At 37.1% G+C, this 9,779-nt stretch overlaps 1 long non-coding RNA gene across 1 annotated transcript; it reads right to left on the bottom strand.

Moving 5' to 3' along the window:
* Positions 1–36: 36 nt before the first annotated feature.
* On the bottom strand, positions 37–9,397 carry LOC104913917. The gene is made up of 4 exons (XR_004161876.1): positions 9,060–9,397; positions 8,284–8,368; positions 1,965–5,158; positions 37–687 (listed from the first exon to the last, which is right to left on the bottom strand). It is a non-coding gene; the product is annotated as an uncharacterized LOC104913917 (long non-coding RNA).
* Positions 9,398–9,779: the final 382 nt, after the last annotated feature.

The following is a 9,779-nucleotide window of genomic DNA, read 5'->3' as shown; positions in this document are numbered from 1 at the left end:
CCTAACCTAGCTAAGAGTGTACCTGTCCAAGCCAGCTTCTGCAGGAGAATACTGTGGGAGACAGTATCAAAGGCTTTGCTGAAGTCTAGGTAAACTACATCAATAGCCTTTCCCTCGTCTACCAGACAGGTAAGTATATCGTAGAAGGAGATCAGGTTGGCCAAGCAGGACCTACCCTTTGTGAACCCATGCTGGCTAGGACTGATTCCCCGGTTGTCCCGCACATGCTGCATGATCTCCCTCAAGACAATCTGCTCCATAACCTTCCTTGGCACAGACGTCAAGCTAACAAGCCTGTAGTTCCTCAGATCTTCCTTACAACCATTCTTCTTTAACTGCCTTTCAGTATCACCCAGGAGAATCTTCTCCATAACTTCTCCAGGGACTGAGACTAGATTAAGAGGTGTAGCTTCCTGGATCTTCTTACATGCAAATTGGTATAACGTTGGCTAGCTTCCAGTCAGCACAAATCCCCACCATACTCTCACAACCTTTGTTATATAAACTGTTGAGAGGTGTCCAACTAGAACGTCTGCTAATTCCATAAGGTCCCACGGACTTATAAATGTTGAGAAGATAATTTTTTTACCTGTCAGTTTCAGTGACCACAGATGCAAACTCCCTTCTCCCAGTGGTCCTCCAACTCTAAGGTCTGGGCAGCTTAAAATCTGTCATTACTCTTGAAAACTGAGGGGGAAAAAAAAAAAGCAATAAATGCTCGTCTTGTTCTTGTTAGGCTTATTTCGCCTTTGTAAATTACACTATAGAAGAATTGCTACATAGTATGCAAAGAGATAATATGGAATATTTTGCTAAAACTAGTTTATCACATTTACATTTAACCAGTGGTACTGAATAATTTTTAGTATTCATTGGGGCATAAATAACTGCTTTTCCTTTTTATGTTAAAAATTTATATTTGTCCATCATCAGTTTAAAACTGCTTTGTATGACTGCTTTCTTCAAACCTCAGATAAAGTAGGATTAGGGGAAATTTTGTTAAGATGGAGATTTTCTGAACCTCAAATTATTTTATCTGATACACAAAGCCCATTTGACCATATGAAGCATTTCCTCTAGGAATTTCAGACCACTGTTCTTGTGAGGAAACTGTAATGTAAGAAACAAGTTTGTGAGTTACAGAAAGTTTTAATGATATTTCAGGAGCTATAGGTAACCAAGGGAATAGAGATTTGGTTAAAGAGAATACAATATTGCCACAGAAAGTCTTCAATTATAAATAAATAAATAAATAGATAGATAAGAAGGATTTAAAAATCACTAACAGGAAGAGTGATAGATCTGCTCTTAATCTCTTTAAATTACTCATCAGAATTTTTATTTTATTGTTAAAATCACCTCTATTTGGCTCTGTAGTTCTTTATATGCTTTGAATTTATATATTTGAATATTCTCCTTCCTTCTCTGATCTCTTTCTTCAGATCTCTTGTTAAAATTGTCCTCTCCATATCACATAATTTATTTTTCTATTTCCTTCTCAATATTTTCATTTTGTTTCCTCTTTATTTTAAATGCTTTCAAGATCAGATTCTCCTGCAGTGATACCATTATAGTTATTTTTTTTTTCACATCAACCTGTAGGAAGAAGAAGCACAAGAACTTTTATCATAGGCATTTTGATATTGACTATATATGATGATATTTCTGCCTGCTTATATATACATGAAGCTAATGGTTTTTAAACATGTCCCACACTCTTATGTAGAATGCTGGCCCATTATTCACATCTGATAGCATACAGAAAATATGTTTATTCCATCCAAAGAGGAGGAGAAATAGTCTTTTAAAGCATTTTTCTTAAGTCTATTTTATAGACTGGAGCTCGCAGTTAAATGTAGAGTTCATAAACCTTAATAATACAGAATCCTGCAGCAGGTTATCCATTTCTTAATGTTATGCTACATTTTGGAAATTGTGCCACCTGTCCACAAGATAATGTGTACCTGCAGTTTTGAAGCAGACTGTTTGCAGACCTGTGTCACCAAAGACATGTTTCACACTTCAGGGTGGAGCTATGGAGAAGAAAAATACAGGGAAAAACATAAAAGATTTGCAATCAGGAAATAGTTATGGAAGGATAGATGTTATTAAAGCCATAGTAGTGGTATCTGATAAGTCTATAGTCTGAAGATGTGCCAGCATGTGAATCTGATTAGATCTGTGCTTGAAACTGACCTTAGAGGCACAAAAACAGGGATGCTCAGGGGAAATCAACAAATTTGTTTTCTAGCTTAGTGCATTCAGTCTCCTGCAATCTTATAAACTTCCTCTGTCATACTGCAGGATAATGAGGACTCAAGCTGCAACTACTTTAACATTAGTATGTCCATGATATAAAATCTGGCCTGCAGAAGTGGCAATCCAGGTGGGCGTTAATAAACCTGCCATTGTTTATTACCATATGTGCTGTTCTCCAGCAGGAAAAGCAAGGAACCACTATGCTACATGCCCCTAAGGAGCCAACAGTCCTATGCTTAGCAGGAGTGATGCAGAAACCAGTAGGGAACTAGTGCACTCTGCCCAGAAAGAAGGCAACTTACTTTCCTTTGGGGAGGCTGTAGCTTTATGAAATCATGCAATCATTGAGGTTGAAAAAGACCACCAAGATCACTAAGTCCAATCATCAAAGTGACCAAATCCCTCACTAAATCTTGTCCCTTACTGCCATGTCCAAACCTCTCTTAATTTCCTCCTCCAGGGATTCAGACTTTTTTTTTCCCCCGGGCAGCCATTTCCAATGCTTTATCATCCTCTCCATGAAGAAATTATTCCTAATTTCCAATCTAATCATCCCCTTATACAGCTCAAGAAGGTTTCCTCATCTCCTGTCACTTTCTCACCTGAGAAAAGAGACCAACACTCTGGTCACTACACCTTCCATTCATTTAGGTGTTCAAGTTGTTGTTGAGAATGATGAGGTCTCCCTTCAGACTCTTCCTTTCCATACTAACCTGTATATGTATCCTCAGCCACTCCTCATAAATCTTGTTTACTAGTCACATCACCAGCTTCATTGCTCTTTTTTGCACTGAATTGCTTGAGCAATTCAGTATCCTCGTGCATTGAGACATTCTTCTTATTTTGGCTGTTTTGCCCAAGAATGGCACTTCTAAATAGCCTGAACCGGAAAAACTGACTTCTTCTGTGATATCAGTGTTTCAGACCAGAGCGAACAGATCTTCGATTGGAAGGAGGATGGAATCAGGGAACCAGCAATGGAGCGACCATCACCTGGAAGACAAAGGGCGGTGGCTTTCCCCCCTACAGTAAGTGCCGTGAGGAAGCCCTGTGCACTGCTGGGCAGCAGGTCTGGTTACCGCATGCAAACTGGCAGGGAAAAAGTGAGTAAAAAATAGAGTAAACAACGAGTATTTATTTGTGTAATTAAAGGAGGCTAAAATGCAATAGAAATATCTAATCTCCACAAGAAATCCCATAACCAATTTCCAACATGATTAAACTCTCATTGTTGCAAAATGAAACAATCTAATCAACCTTCTGTGTTCTAATTATGTCTACCTGATCTTGAAATATTTCTGAGCTTGTTTATCCCCAGGCCCTTTTATCTTGATGTATTGTAAAATCATTTCTAAAATGAATGGAGTAGCGCGTTTTTCTTTCCGTGGCAGGTGCCGCATGGTGAGTGCAGGGAAGTTCAGAGCCTGCTCCTATGAGATGATTGAAAATCTCAGGCAAGGAGGGAGCAGTGGAGAGAGAAAGGGAAGAGCTCAAGGGAAAGAAATGTGTTTAGCACTGGTACAGAAGAAAAAAAAACACGGTATACAAATGAGGGTATAGCAGACCATTAAGATGAGGAGCTGTGCAGTGCAGAATGAGAAAAGAGAGCAGGAAGATGAAGGCAGTGCAGTCAGAGGCACCTGTAAATAGAATAGAAGTGATAGACAGTCCATAGCTCTTTTCAAATTACTCTCAATTAATTTTCAAAAAGTTTCATTTCTAACTCTTCCTCACACTCTACTATTTTATTCCTTTGAGCACTTCTCCAAACCTGATTTTTGCTCTCATAACCATAAGAGTTCAAGAAGTAAATGAGGGAGTTAGAGAGTTGTTAGAGGGAGAGATGAATGAGAGATTATATATATGAAAACAGTAATATTTTTAATTCTGTAAAACATAAATTATATTACCTCTAAAAGACAGTGAAGGACAGAAAATCTGGAGAGTGGGAAGAGAAAAAACATGTCTTTATTTCACTGCGTAGGAACATGCATTACAAGGATTTGATCCTGATATAGGATTCTGGAGGCTACAGCAACATACAAAATTGACAGAGTTGTTATGGCAGTAGGAAAAGAGAACACTTCTTAAATTAGAAAGACTGGAGTTTGAAGCCCTAATTGTTTAACCAGTAGATTAACCACACAAATGATGAGAGGGAAAAAGAAATGCAAACTTTCAAGTTGTCATTGTGTTTCTTTTCATTAAAAATTCTTATCAAAATCAAACTTCTTAAAAAACATCTCCCCGCACACATTCATATTTTATTTCCGAGGTGATGATTTAAATTAAGGTTTCTTCTTGGATTTCTGAAAATCAAGAAGATGGGCAGGGTCCCAATTAGAAAAGCTCTCAACAAAACACTACACACCCATGTCCATCATTTCTCTAGTAACAGAGGCTTAACCTCAGGTAAGAAAACAGTTTGTTACTTTTAATCAACATGACAACAACAAGATCATTTGGACAGGGTAAAAGGCATTGAAGATACTTTTCCACTAATGAATAAGAAATGTTCTGCCCTTCTTGTGAAGGGGAGTACTCCTATGTTTTCAAAACAGACATAAACACTTCAGAGGTGCTTTGTGAAACACCTCTGGCTCCTTGTTTCTTTGGGTACTCAGAAGCAGATACTGTGGGAGATTTTTTCTTTAAAATTTGTGAAATAAAATTCACTGCATTAAATGTTTCTAGCTTTAGAGCTTCAAGATTTAATGTCTTTATTATCAGTAGTCATTGATAACGATAGCAAGACTTTATTATTAAGATCAATACCTAGGAGAGTGGTCTGCCCTCAAGGAGAAATGCAGTTTTGAAATTTTGGCAGGCTTCCTCTGAAACACATCTAGCATTCTCCCAGTGCAAACAGGTATTCAAAGAAGCAGCATCAGCTGGAAAACTGAAAAGACAACAATTATAATTTTGATGGTGATCACTGTATCAGGATTCAAGAGAAGAAAAAAAAAAGAAGAAAACCAACACCAGTTCTCTCTCTCTGAGCTGTCACAGGAAGGCCTCATGCAAGCAGCTTCAGAGTAGAACAGAGAAAAGGCCTAGCTCAGACCTTCACATTTACTTTGCCCCAGTCAGAGCCATGTAGTAAGACTAAAGCAACTTTCTGCATAAACTAATTAGCTGCATTATGAACACACTGAGTTTGGAATGCACTGTATGACACATAAGATCCAGAGGAGATTTTCCTGAGGAATTAAATATCCAGGGTGTCTGATCCAAGGGGGAGGGCAGGGGAATTGGAGAACACGTCCTTATTGGGGAATGTGAGCAGGGGTGGGACAAAGGTGTCCTCATGGACAGTTGAAAGAGAGAAATAAAATGTATACATTATACAATATACAACACCGATAATGGAACAAAACAACAAACAAACAAACAAACAAAAAAAAGGGTTAAAAAACAAACTGCAGATCTGGAACAAGGTTAGCAATTTCCAAAAGTTCTTACATGACCTACATATCTTTCGTTAAATATACTGCTGTCCATAATACAGTGCAGAGATCAGAATACCTTTGTAATACAATATGTCTGATTACAGGTAAAACCATAATTGTGACTACACAAAGCTCAAAATCTAGCCTTTTTTTTTCCCCACATCTTCTTCTCTGACTGCAGTGTATATATTACTTGAAGTGTCAAAATCTCATTTATTTCTGACCTCCATCTGTAAGAAGCTTTCTGAGCTTACAAGGCTTTGCATTTTCTAGAAACAGAGAGAGAAGAAACATGCTGATTATAAACTACCAATTATGTAAAAAGTTGGTATGGTAGCTGATGATTTATATGTTGCTTCATCTTTTATAGGTCAAGACTTATAAGTTAACATTTAAATTATTTGAGAAATTCTGACTCTTAAATTGACTGTTTTAATAACATCATTGCTGCTGACTCCCTTGAGTGTTTCTGCTCTTACTTTCCTGATTTTAATTATTAATTCACCACTGCATGTTGCATTTTTCTGAAGCAACAGAAAAGTTAATATTCATAACTGATATTCTAGGTTATTTTTAAAGGTAGGTGAGGAACAGTGGAGAGGAAGGTGGAGAGAGGGGGAGAGGGAATCAATTTTTAATTACTGGTTAATATCACTATCTAGGTTATGGAGCTGATTGCAGCTCTGCTTCTTTCCAGCTCCTTATGTGCACACAAGAAGTGCAATTCCAACAAAGGCTTAACATAGCTCTCTGCTATTTGCACATCACCTCTGCACCAGCTGCTCCTACAGACTTGTGACCAGCAGTTTTTGTTAGACCAGTCTGCTGAAGTGATAAATGAAGCAAAACATCAGAGAATAATTTCATAAAGGAAGCCCATACATACATACATACATGCAATCTCATGTTATGTTTCATCACGACATAAACAAGGCTGACTAGCTTCCTTCTTAGTTTGGAAGGACTAAATCCAGCTTCCATTTCCAGAAAGCCACAGAGCTTCCTGGAGACCCAGTCTTTTCTATGTTTTATTCATTAGTGTCTCTCAAAATGATTTTTTATCCTGAGCCAAATCTAGACTTAACAACAACAAAGCACACAATTTCTTCCTAACGTCTATTTGTCTGATTGTCCATAAAGTGCTAAGGTTGGTGTGCTGTTGTTTAGTTTTTTTCTTCTACAAAGCCAAACTGACAATATCTTCCTTTCTGTCAACTGGGACTTCCAGCACAGACTCTACATTACATCAGAATGTAGTATTTAGCCTTCTCAATATAAGGTGTACTCTCTTACAGCTATAGTGAAGTCAGAAAGTGACAAATACAAGAAGAAATGGAGAAAAATCTTTCTCTAGCACTCTAGCAATCTTCCATTTAGGTTTTCCCAAAGGAAAAAAAAAAAATTCTCATAATTAACCACATTTAGAACTGGAATCAAAGTTCAGAGTTGCTGGAGACAAACCTCCGCATGCCTCTGCACTTCTCTGCATTAAAATGACGATGTTCCTGTTGGGACTTCTTGCTTCCAGTCTACTCTGAAAATAAAGATGTCAATGGAAAAAGCCCATGCCTTCGTATCCTTTAAAGTTATACAAAAAATTCAGATGTGCACATTTTTTTTTTTCATTTTAAATCCTCAGCCCACGCGAAAGAAAAATAGAAGCTGCTGCTTTCACTTCTTGTTGTCACTAATCTCAGAAATTCACCAGTAAGAACTAAGGGGATAGTCAAGTTTTGCCTTGGAAATTGAGATGAAAAATTGCACCCTAAAAGATACCCCAACAAATAACATTTATGAGAGACACAACAGGATATTTACTTTTATTTTTCCTGATTATACCCAAATGTTCAGGAGCAATCTTTCCAATCTTTCTAACTGCATTGGATCACAAGCATTATTCAATTCAAATTCAAAATCCAATGTTTATGGTACATTCCTGTAATATCCTTGAAATGCAGAATGCATTCTAAAGCTCTCAGGTTTTAATGTAATATAACTATAGTTCTGCCACATAAATACAACATTCACGGTAACCTTGACAAAAATCCCACATACTTAATGATGAAATGGACAACTAAGGGTTACAGCTTTTTTTCTGCTGGAGATATTTTTAAAAATTGTGTGAGAAGATCTGTTATTATTATCTCACAAGATTGTTACAAAATTCCTTTCTGCCGAATGAACTTCATGAACACACTTTGCTGCTACAGTTTATTTTACTGTATTTTCGAGAAGTTTCTTTGCTTGCAGTATTATCTGTTAAGATACAGGCAGCTCCTAGGAACACAAATCATTACTGTACACTCATTCCTCTTGTTTAGGCAGTTTTAATCACCTCTATTTACAAGAGGACATTTACTTTAGACTCGTTTATTTTTCTTTACTGCAAAAATGATGCTAGTATTTGCCATACACCTGCATTCAAAAAGTCCTTTTCTCTATGTTCTACATCAAAAAGATGAAGTGAATAAAAGCTGAAAGTCTTGTAATATATATAGAAGATAACAATTCTGAACTACAAACTGCAAGTTCATTTTAAATTGCTTTTTCAGAGCAAAAAAATGATGAAACTAACCTCAGCTTATGCCTTGCCACCAGTCAAAACATACACGTGTCCAGTTTCATGCAGAAAGGTGAGTTTTAACTAGGATCACATACAGCTGAGACAAAAGGGAGAATGATGCTATTATTGCATTTCTCTGAAGACCCTGAACTGTTATTTTTGCTCTGTCAAAGACCTCTAGATGGCATACTTTAGTAAACTTTAATGGTCACAGGCATTTTGGTCTCAGTAAACTGTTTACAGTGTTCTCTCCAATGTTTTTGAATTAATCTACTGTAATGACTGTCAGTTTAATGAGTTATTAAAAGATATTCATGCTTTTGTAGTGCAAAGTGTAGAGAAAATAGAATAAATAACATTTCATTTATTACAAAAGTTCCTAGAATAAAATATATTTCTCAGTCTGAACTCCACTGCAGACTCTAGGGGGAATAAAAGCAACAATATTTTCAGACAATAAAATATTTTTCCAGAGCAGGACATGGGCTTGCAGAAGTTATTGTAATCAGATTTGCCCTTGAAGTAATTAAAATTTTTCAGAACTTTAATAAATTTGAGTGGCTTATCTAGTAGAAATTTGAATGGTTTTACAAGCAGAACTACTAATAAGGGAAACAGAAACTTACTTCTAGAATCCCTGCACATTATTCCACCAGAATATTGCATTAATTTCTAGTAGATTCCCAAATAAAGGTATAATTAAATCAGAAGATACGCATTTCTGTGTAATACAAGCTGTCTGTTACTGCTACATGGAGTCCATTAATTTGCATTTAGATATAACCTACCTTTCAGTGATATGCATTTTACAGAATTGGATCCTAGCAGTAAGGCTGTCTGTCTTGACAAAGAGAAGTCAATATGATGCTGACTGTCATAGCCATCAGACGAGTGACAATCTCCCACAGCAAGTTCTCGAATGTATGTGTGATCCAAGACATTTTTATGCTAATTCAGCATGAGAACTGGACACAGTGTGATTACTGCATGGTTCTTCTCCCTTTCATCCTACATTATGGCTGACGCTTTCTGAGTCAAAGAAAACCAATGCTAGCACAAGAACTCTAGGGCACATGACTTGGCACGTGGAGTCAGCTTATGCCAATCCTGATCTCTCACTGAATGCTCTGGGCTGATTCCTGTATGCCTGCATTGCTTTCAGGCCTTCACTAGTACAAATGGGCTGAAGAGGCTGCACATGATCTCCTCCTGTTTCCAGACCATAAGCACACAACTTGCCTTTTCTGCAGGTCTGCAACTCTACACGCCTTTTTTAAGAATGTAGTTGTGAGATTGATAGGTTTGAAAACCAGCCTCAAAAGACTGAATCATTGGTTAATTATGTTTGATCCAGTATGTACATAGGTGTTATGTTTTTTTAACTGCCTCAAATTAAGCCATGTATGTTCTCTCTTTATATACTCTAGTGGGTGGATGATACTGCATACTTTATTCAGAATACCATTGGAGAAGGGAGAAGAACAAATGCTATTCAAAACAAGAACTAG

This window comes from Meleagris gallopavo, chromosome 1 (genome assembly GCF_000146605.3).
Source record: "Meleagris gallopavo isolate NT-WF06-2002-E0010 breed Aviagen turkey brand Nicholas breeding stock chromosome 1, Turkey_5.1, whole genome shotgun sequence".
In the NCBI taxonomy this organism is placed as follows: Eukaryota; Metazoa; Chordata; class Aves; order Galliformes; family Phasianidae; genus Meleagris; species Meleagris gallopavo.
Note: the sequence above shows the minus strand (reverse complement) of the source record. Positions and strands in the feature narration are given on the sequence as shown.